Source organism: Oncorhynchus masou, chromosome 26, assembly GCF_036934945.1.
Source record: "Oncorhynchus masou masou isolate Uvic2021 chromosome 26, UVic_Omas_1.1, whole genome shotgun sequence".
Taxonomy (NCBI): domain Eukaryota; kingdom Metazoa; phylum Chordata; class Actinopteri; order Salmoniformes; family Salmonidae; genus Oncorhynchus; species Oncorhynchus masou.
Window position 1 is genome coordinate 7,412,759 of NC_088237.1, and position 11,267 is coordinate 7,424,025.

At 39.8% G+C, this 11,267-nt stretch overlaps 1 non-coding gene across 1 annotated transcript; it reads right to left on the reverse strand.

Moving 5' to 3' along the window:
* Nucleotides 1-200: 200 nt before the first annotated feature.
* Nucleotides 201-276, reverse strand: trnaa-ugc (transfer RNA alanine (anticodon UGC)). Its single transcript has one exon. It is a non-coding gene; the product is annotated as a tRNA-Ala (tRNA).
* Nucleotides 277-11,267: the final 10,991 nt, after the last annotated feature.

The window sequence follows — 11,267 nt, forward strand, 5'->3', positions numbered from 1 at the left end:
ATATTCAATTGCTTTATTGGCATGGGAAACATATGTTAACATTGCCGGAGCAAGTGAAAGACAATAAACAAAAGTGACACAAACCATCAAAATTAACAATAACTATATAATAATATAATATAATAATATATCCCATTTAGCAGACGCTTTTGTCCAAAGCGACTTACAAGTCGGCTGGGGCCACTACTTTTACATATGGGTGGTCCCAGTGGGAATCGAACCCACGACGCTTGGCGTTGCAAGCGCCATGCTCTACCGACTGAGCCACACAGGACCGACCCATAACTGACTCTCTATCTCAAGTCTCTAACCCCTCACTTCTTTTTCATAGATACATCCACACAGTCTTTATTCATATACGTTCATGAAACATTGAACAGCACAACAGTTCCATAGCTATTTCAGTCATTTCTATAAAATAAAGCAATACAGTATTTATGACTGTCTTCCTCCTATCAATGCAGCTGGCTGGATCATGTCCTGGGGGCAGGTAAGGGGCAGACTATTGACACACTAATAAGGTATGTGGTGGAATTACCTGATTCACAGCCCCTAAGGCGTTTGTTCTCAATTAAGGAAACCAGTTGATGCTAATTTCCACACACCAATTTACATTGGCTCTGTGCCTAATATGTAATGGCAACATTCTGTGCATTACCTTGGAAATAGTGGATGACGCAGTGGGACAAGGTGGAGCCAAGTGCCTCTGCAGAATCATTAGTTTCAAAGTAATGTACAAAACAGAGGCGTTTATCCAGCTTATACCACCGTTGCCAAAGAAAACGATATTAAGCACACATTTACAGATAGAAACAACACATTTTCACAGATATCTTTATTTTACTACGTCGATTCATAGTTTTTCATCCTCCCACCAAACGTGGTTGTTGCTTTCACAGATTAGGTTGTCAGAGACAACGCCCAGTCATTAAGTCTTTTCGTTCTATACTATGGACACAATGCAATAATTCGTTCTAAATGTTCTTAGTGACCAGCCCTTAGGAGGATTTTATCACACAATAATCCCCATGTTATAAAACAGTTGCCAACATTTAAATATTAATATATATATATATATATATATATATATATATATATATATATATATATATATTTGGGGGTTATTTGGGGATGTTTTTACCTAATTGTTCATTCTATTCATTCCATGTTGCTAAGCTTAGCAATGAAGCTAGCTAGCAGAGGTCCAATGATGAGAGACAAGAACTTCAATAAATAATGATTTAATAAATAATTTATAAATAGGCAAAAAGAACTTAAGCAAATAATGAATTGATAAATAATGTAGAGTATAAATAGGCAAAAACAGCTTCATTGTCAAGTCAATAATATGGTTATGGGAGGACAGCTAAGCTAACATTAGTTCTCCTTTTCTAGCTAGCTAACACACAATCACATCAAGCAGCTGAAATGACAGCAAACTGTAAGCATTTTCGTTTGTTTTACCGTCATTTCTATAGTGCCATTTCTTTGGATATATCCATTATAATGATCCTGATCAACTAATATGCCTGGTTCAAAGCTGTCAGTCTCATCACTTTCATATGCATAGCATGGTGGAGATCACAAAAAACGAAACATGTTGCATAGATCAGATAGACACACGGCGAGGCTTATATTAACTCCCGCTGTACGCAACAAAATGCTAGGCAAGAAGCATGCGGAAACAATGTCTGGAAACGTTTTTGAAGTTTAATTGCCTGGCTGGGCTGCGGGACTGTGGATTGATACTTGAAATGGAATTATAGCACCATGGCATTTTGCATGAATCATTGAGAATACGTAACTCACTGCTATATTTTCCAATTGACTGCAATGTATTGAGAAAAACGTCAACCCAGTGACACTCAAATTTTTCCATTGAGTACAACGTATCGAGGAAAAGGTCAGCTACCTTTTTTTGCAAAAATGTGCCGGGGTCACATTCTCAGACTGATAATGGGGTAAAGGGCCGTCCCTCACCATGGTCGTTAGGTCATCAGATGCTGTAAAAAATATGTATCTGCAAAAACAAATTATTTCTCGCTTCCTTCGCTTTTCCTCGTTATCCAATTTCGGCTTGTGCGGATGTTGGTTTAGCTTTCTGTAACTTTGTACGGTCGGCATGGTGCAGTGCTTTTAGAAAATTGTTGGAACTATAGTTGGAACTAATTCGGAGGTGTCCTATATTTTCCATCTGTCCCATATATACCATGGCATTGTTACATACTGGTTTCTGATTGGCTTGAATGGCACTTTAGAGTGTGCATTGTTTCCCTATAATGCATGGTATAAATCAATGACTATGAAGTACATGCTTACATGTTCAATGTTTGAGCTGCTTTTGAAAGCAAAAGTCAAATTGAAAACATTATTGGCATTGTTGAATTCGATTTTCATAATACCAAGCAAGGGCTGATGGTTTGGTAAGCTAAATTAGCAAGTCTGTTTGTTTGGTTACCAAGGCAACTAATGTAACTATCTAGTAAACTTGCTAGCTACTTCAGTAGATGTTTAACACATTTCTGCTGGCAAATTAACACAGCAAATGTGTTCAATTATAGCCTTGGTATTAAAAGGGATAATTAACTTGGGGCTCTATGTGCTCTCTGGAAAATAATGCAACTCCGCCTTAGTGTCATGGCACACACCACAAACGCGTCGTGGAACATACCATCCACGTTGTTAATTATTTTTCATATAATGCAGCCCCTCATTGATTATCCATTACTTAGTAATAGTATATGTCTGTTGTGGTTGTCATTGAACTGTGCAGATGACAGTTGATTCTCTCACTCTCTCTTCAGCTTGCAGCAAAAGAGACCGTGAGGACACAAGGTTATTTGTCTAACCACAAAGAGGTAGAGATCAGCTGTGACCATCATGGATTATGCATTCTCATTTCGACACCAAATCCACCATTGGTGCACGTGGCCAAATAGCTTTTGTCATTTCATCTGAGCAAAGCACCGGTTCCAACCCAAGTGCCAATGCCATTTACCAAACTCCAGGCCTTTTGCATTTGTTGGGTGACGTGAAAATACAGCTCTTTGGCCGCTCACACCAGTGATAGGTTTGGTGTAGAAATGAGAATGTATGAGCAGAATATAACCCCATACCTACTGTAAAATGTGGTAGTGCATCTCTGTTGTTCTACTTCCACTGGTCCCGGGGCCCTTGTACAGTATTATGGGAGTTTGTAGATTGTATTTGGTAGGACTTGACAATTCATGGTCATCTTAACCGACATATTTAGCAGATTCATCTGCAGTACTTAAAGGGAAGCACAGAACTAGGGCTGGGCGGTATCCAGATATTCACAACATCATACCGTCCTTCTCTCACCCCTTCATGTACTGTATTAGCGGCTTAGTACACAAGGGGGTGCCAAAAAAATGAAGGGAAAAAAGGCCATTCCACATCTATTACAAGAACGATAAGAATATTAGCACAAGTAATAGTGAATTTCCATGGAGGCTGCTAGCAAAATATGCTCACAAGCGCAAAAAAAATAAACAAATTGCAAAGACAGGCAATCCATCTCCGAAAGTTATACATATATATGAGCTACCGAATGTCATTTGTGGTGAGTTTGGACATTTACAAGCGTGTGAACGAGAGACAAGGTTTTGACACATGCTTGTCTGAAGGAAGAACAGTTCTGGTGCTGAAACAGCATGTGTACACACTGTGTCTATATAGAGTCTGGATTCGCTAGGGCAATGGCCTATCTGCTGTGATCAGTGTAGAGAAGAGGGGGGAGGAATAGACTGGCTGAGAATAGAGAGGAGAAAAAAGGCAAGGAAATCAAGACAGCAGTGGCAGCTGTGCAGATAACTCATCCAAAGGGCTTTGCCTTCTCAAACAAGGCAGAAAGCCAACACTATACGATGCCACGTCACCTTATTAATTCAACCACTTACTAAGATCGAGTTGAAGTCGGAAGTTTACATACACCTTAGCCAAATACATTTAAACTCAGTTCTTCACAATTCCTGACATTTTATCCTAGTAACAATTACCTGTCTTAGGTCAGTTAGGATCACCACTTTATTTTAAGAATGTGAAATGTCAGAAAATTAGTGGAGACAATGATTTATTTCAGGTTTTTCTTTCATCACATTCCCAGTGGGTCTGAAGTTTGCATACACTCAATTAGTATTTGGTAGCATTGCCTTTAAATTGTTTAACTTGGGTCAAACGTTTCGGGTAGCCTTCCACAAGCTTCCCACAATAAGTTGGGTGAATTTTGACCCATTCCTCCTGACAGAGTTGTTGTAACTGAGTCAGGTTTGTATAGGCCTCCTTGCACGCACAAGCTTTTTCAGTTCTGCCCACACATTTTCTATAGGATTGAGATCAGGGCTTTGTGATGGCGACTCCAATACCTTGACGTTGTTTTCCTGAAGCCATTTTGCCACGACTTTAGAAGTATGCTTGGTTCATTGTCCGTTTGGAAGACCCATTTGCGACCAAGCTTTAACTTCCTGACTGATGTCTTGAGATGTTGCTGCAATACATCCACATAATTTTCCTTCCTCATGATGCCATCTATTTTGTGAAGTGCACCAGTCCCTCCTGCAGCAAAGCAACCCTACAACATGATGCTGCCACCCCCATGCTTCACGGTTGGGATGTTGTTCTTCGGCTTGCAAGCGTTCCCCTTTTTCCTCCAAACATAACGATGGTCATTATGGCCAAAAAGTTATATTTTTGTTTCATCAGATCAGAGGACAATTTGCCTATCAGAAGCTTCTAAAGCCATGACATCAATTTCTGGAATTTTCCAAGCTGTTAAAAGTTAGTCAATTTAGTGTATGTAAACTGGAATTGTGAGACATTGAAATAATCTGTCTGTAAACAATTGTTAGAAAAATTACTTGCGTCATGCAAAAAGTAGATGTCCTAACTGACTTGCCAAAACTATAGTTTGTTAACAAGAAATTTGTGGAGTGGTTGAAAAATTAGTTTTAATGACTCCAAGTGTATGTACACTTCCGACTTCAACTGTAAGTTGAATTTAAACTTAGGAGTCGTGTTAAAACTGAATAAAAATGCATAAAACATACAGATTTTTTTATTTCACCTTTATTTAACCAGGTAGGCTAGGTGAGAATAAGTTCTCATTTCCAACTGCGACCTGGCCAAGATAAAGCAAAGCAGTTCGACACATGCAACAACACATGGAATAAACAAAACATACAGTCAATAATACAGTAGATAAAAAAGTCTATATACAGTGAGTGCAAATGAGGTAACATAAGGGAGTTAAGGCAATAAATAGGCCATGGTGGCGAAGTAATTACAATATGGCAATTAAACTCTGGAATGGTAGATGTGCAGAAGATGAATGTGCAGATATAGGTCTGTAGCAGTTTGGGTCTAGAGTGTCTCCCCCTTTGAAGAGGGGGATGACCGAGGCAGCTTTCCAATCTTTGGGAATCTCAGACGATATGAAAGAAAGGTTAAACAGGCTAATAACAGGGGTTGCAATAATTTTGGCAGAACATTTTAGAAAGAGATATATTGCTGCGTATTGTAGACACAGATCTAAGATGTTTCTTATTGTCATTTCTGCACGGTATCAGACAAATGTTGTGCTTCAGTTGCATTTTTCAGCAGACATTGCCTTACTTTCCTCCCATATTTTTCTCGGTGTAGCCTACTTTTCTCTGGTAAAATCCTAGACGAACTTCATGTAAAACAATTGCAAATGACAGCTTGCTTTTTCATTGTAAGCTTACTTGTATGGCTGCCAGCAAAATAGTGTTGCACTTCTGTTGTGATCTGATGAAAATTAAGCTATTTTCAGCCATATGTCTTGCACTAATGTATTTTCTGTGAAGAAATAGTTCCAAGCCCCTGATCACTCCATTGATGAGAAAAAAACACTGGACTTTCAATTGAAAAAAAATGGCCCCTGTCAATACAGAGCTGGACTCACCTGCTCCCGCTTTGTCCCGTTGTGATATTTACACACTGACGTGACTGGTGAAATTAAGAATGCGACCTGCTTCATCTCATAACATATTGCACAAGTTGACTACAGGGATTGACTTAAACGGTAAAAAAAATATTTAAATGTATTGAACAACTTCAAATAAAGAATTTCAACAGTATTGACGGTATTGAAAAATGACTATTTCCAAATATATATACGGTATACCGCCCAAGGCTACACAGAAAACCCACCTTTGAAAAACAAAGAGAAATTAAATGTTGGTTGTGTCTCACAGGATTCTTATCACAGTTGGTTGAATTGATCCATTCCAGCCCAGCGCTGCCTGTATCCATTGAATAAAATGCCCAGAAGACTGCACTCTGGGAGGAGGTGAATTTATACAGATAAGAGGAAAGACTATTTTTACAGGAGTATAGCACAGGTGTAAAAGGACAAAGCTGGGGAATAAACTACATTTGTTCAATTATTAATCCATATTGGATTGAAAGTGTGAATGCCCTCCACTACATTACTGTGCCTCTCCTTTGAAATCCCACAGAAAATCAAAGTACAAAGGAAAGAACAGCCAAACACTGAGGAATCCGACGGTAGAAAATGAGCTCTGCCAAAAAAAAAAGAGAAACATATGTACCTCCGCTTGAATTGAAATCAATACATCATGAAAAAGCTCCACGGATGATGAGCACGACAACAACAACAAACACAACAGAAAAACATCCTTCAACAAGCTTATATACCATGACCTTCCACACATTCAACCTTAGTCTGGTGAGCTTTCAGTGTGTCGTGGAAAGACATACCGTATCTAGTCATTAGAGTGCATAACAAAGAGCTCTAGTCACAGCTGTAAGGTAACAGTAAGGCAAAAGTTAGGTAAGCTGATTATAGTGGGTTTGTTCACCTTGCTCTGCCTCCATGTCCCCCTCTCACTTAGACACAGAGCTATCCAATTACCTTCAGCACAGAGAGACCTGGCAGTGCCCACCCTGGGTTAGGGCATCGCTGAGAGCATCAAACCCACACGCCCAGTCTCTCTAAGGGTCAAGGGTCGGCACACACACACACAGACACACAGACACACACACATACACACACACACACACGTCGGGAAAGCACACAAACACTGTACACACACACACAGGCCCATGAGGAAGAAAATAGGTCCTCTTTAGGGGATGAAAAGTGCCACAGCAGCCTGTGTTACATTTCTTATATTGTTAGCACCTGTATGAAGTGACCTTTCAGTTCTCTGTTGACTCCCCGGCAGAAGTCTGCAGTCTTTTGTGTGTTTTAAAGTCACTGCAGTATGGAGTCAGTGTGTGGGAAATGGAGAAGATCAGGACTCAACTTATTTTCTAGTCTAGTGGAAGGGAGAATGGCCAGCCATATTTCAACATTATGTACATATGGTACAGTCGGTGACTCCAGTTGGTCTGTTGATGTATTACATGATGGATGTTAGAATGCAATGCTTGATCATTAATAATTGGGCATTTGACATTTAAATATAATTTCTTATTATTATTAACAATTATGCAATAATAACAACAACAAAACAAATGGTGTAATCTGGTAATAACAGCTTATTACACTATGTGAAAATGCTGGCATTTTACATATTGTATGTGAAGGTCTAAGGTGATAACCTTCACAATATAAGACTGTATCAACATTCATTCATTTAAATTTCAAACAAAAACCCTTCGGTATGTATTGATTCATCTTTCTCTGAGAGAAGAGCCTCCAGAGAGGTTCCGTATCCAACCCGGATGCCACCAGGGAATAGCATGTACTGTACCGCATTCATCATCACACACACACACACACACACACACACACACACACACACACACACACACACACACACACACACACACACACACACACACACACACACACACACACACACACACACACACACACACACACACACACACACACACACCTCTCAAAGCCAGGAGACAGATTCCAACCTCAAACACACATTTAGCCTCCCTGGCTCTACATGATCAGCAGTGATGTATCAAACACACCGCAGATCTCCCCGACTCCAATATTGTAGTCACTCTCGTTTCCATGGTCATTTTTGGGCTACAGAATAGATGGTTTCTCCCCAGGGTTCTATCCTTCCAATTCCTTTCATAGTTCCTAGGAACACAGCTTGAGACTTTCTTACAAGTGAGTATACTTTGGAAAGATAATATACCTAAGATGCAATACGTTTAAATAAATGCGTGGCTACATTCTTTTCTTTTTACAATAGTAATTTCTGCTGGCCTGCACCTCTTTTCTACTACTGATGTTTATACTTATATTTGCCCTCTATCATCTTTCAAGTAGGTTTCACAGGTCCACAACAGGAGGTCTTCTTACTCCAACCGTTGTTTAGCCTGGCCTCAAAGACGAGATGGGATAATATTTCCAGCAGCTGCTGACTTCTCTCTCCTGGAGACTCTCCTTCCAAAACTGTTGTGTATGTCACCGCCTCTGAACCCCCTTACCCCAAATAGATTTTCATCTCATCATACTGTAGACATAGGATTGTACGCAATATCAGTTTTAACTTCATCGCCTTCTATTTTGTTTCTCTCTCAACAACCACCCCACCCACACACGAGCACAGGTTTTTAATTAGTGTTGTAATTATGCTCTTCTTATTAGGTTACATGCACTTTTAAAAATCTTGCTGTTTTTACAATGCCATACAATAAAACTAATAGCAATGTAGCATATTAATTTTTGCCATCAAATTGCCCGTATATCGTAATGCATTCTAATTTTAGGCATAACTGTTAAATGATTCAGTAAATTCCATTGAAACGTTGGTTTGACAGTGCATTACTATAAAGAAGTACTGCATTTCAAATGGTACTTTAATTCCACTCCACAGAATGCATTATATAAAACCTTTTGACCACTGGTGTTGTTTCTGGCTCATTAACATATTTTGAGGCGTGCCTTGTAAGAGGATTTATTTGTTGCTCCCACGAGTGAGAGTGTTGTATCAATTTAACCAATATTTTGTAGTGCACCAACAACTAAATATGTGTAGTAGACATATTAGAGTGGCAGCAAGTCTAAAACCTTTAATTGTTCAGTATTTGTCATATCCTTGGTCTGTTTTGCCTGTTCGGAAGCCTTTCTTATGGCCTCCAGAAATGCAAGTGATATTAAAGACCAAATATTAATATATATTTGGCATATATATATATATATTTTGGGGGTTGATATGCTGTAATTTGAAAACACATTACCTAGCAGCCAACCTCCTTCATTCATGCATTCATTACAATTGCTGTAAAAAGATTACAGTAAGAGTATTGTTACCACAAAACGGATTGTTGCATGCTGCACTGTAAATTTACAGCATTATACTGGCAGCACAGTTGCCAGCAAATAACTGTAATAATATAATACAGCTAAGTTGCTGTAATGATTACAGTAGGCTCATTTACATACTATAAAACCTTTTACAGCATCCCTGCTGTAAAGCAAAATTACAGTATTTAACTGGAATTTGTTACATATCATGATTATTTCAAATTCGGAATATATTATATTATTTGTATTTAAAATGGATGATGGACATCCCAAATGAATACATACCACACGAAACGTAATATATACTAAATGGAGGGAGACAAATGCGTTGGTCAGGCCAGCGTTGAATAGTCGTTAGCACGGATACTTCCTGTTTGAGTTTCAGGCTATAGGAAGGGACGAGCGAAATGGAGTAATGTCCAGGTTTGCCGAAAGGGGCGGGTAGGGCCTTGTAAGCATCGCGGGAGTAGCAATGGTCCAGTATTTTTCCAGCTCGAGTGCTACAGTTGATATGCTGATAGAATTTAGGTAGCCTGGTTATCAAATTTGCTACAACAAATACAGCCTCAGGTATATATGGTTATATATGGATATATGGTTTCCAGTTTGCATAAAGACCAGTGAAATTCCTTGAGGGCCATCGTGGTATCGGCTTGAGGGGGGATATACACAGCTGTGACAATAACTGAAGATAATTCTCTTGGGAGATAATACGGTTGGCATTCGATTCTGAGAAATTGTATTTTAGGTGAACAAAAGGACTTGACCTCCTGTATGTTGTTACAATTACACCATGAGTCATTAATCTTGAAACATACACCCCTGCCCTTCTTCTTAACGGAGAGATGATTATTCCTGTCGGCACGATGTACTGAGAAGCCAGGTGGCTGTACCAACTCTGCCAGCATATCCCGAGAGGGCAATGTTTCCGTGAAACAGAGTATGTTACAATCCCTGATGTCTCACTGGAAAGCAACCCATGCCCTGATTTCTTTGACATTGTTATCTAGGGAGTGGACGTTAGCGAGTAATGTACTCCGAGCTGTGGGTGGTGAGTGCGCCTCCGAAGTATGTTGTTTTGGGTCGATCTCTGGGATCAATTCAGATACCCTGGGTGGTGCGGACACAGGATCCGTGGGAAAGTCGTATTCCTGGTCGTAGTGCTGGTAAGTTGACGTCGCTCTGATATCCAATAGTTCCTGCCGGCTGTATGTAATAACACTTAAGAGCGAGAAGGAGAAGGAAAAAGAGAGAGCGAAAGAGACTCTTTTTTTACTTTGAGATATCCTCTTTACACTACCACATTACCCCTCCACCAACCTCTACACAATCCCATTACACAGTACAGAAAAAAACAGTACAATACACAGTTCACCACCACAATATAAACATCCTCACCAGCCGTGCAGATTACCCCCTCCCTCTGACACGGTTTTTCTTGTTAGCCATACAGCCAACTTGGCCTGGCCCCCCAAAATATTCAATAAAACTGTTTGAATACCCTACAGAGAAGAACACCCTCACACAAAGACAGTCCATCAGAGATGGCATTATGACATTACCCTGGCACTCACATAAAAAAAACATGATGAACAGTCTCTGTTATTGCACAAAATGGACACCCTTCCCCAACTCCAGGGTCAGCCTGAGCCAAATGGCCTTTGGTGACTGGGGCTCTATCCTCCACTGGAGATCCCCTGTCTTTTTCATCACTGGTGGCTTGTCTTTCAGCTCAGAGTGTAGTCCTCCAGACTCTCCAGACAGTTTAGGTTTGAGATATTATTGAGACCCCCATTCACCAAAGCCAAGGGCGACATCTAGTCTTCCAAAGGTCCAACACATAACAAAAAAATGTTGCAGGCAAAAATAATTTACGATTGATGTTAAAATCGACATTACAGACTTACACTTTACAGGCTTTGTTTTTTTCCATTTATGATTTGAGGTAGCAGGTATAGCTCGTTAGCATGTAGGACGCATCGATTGG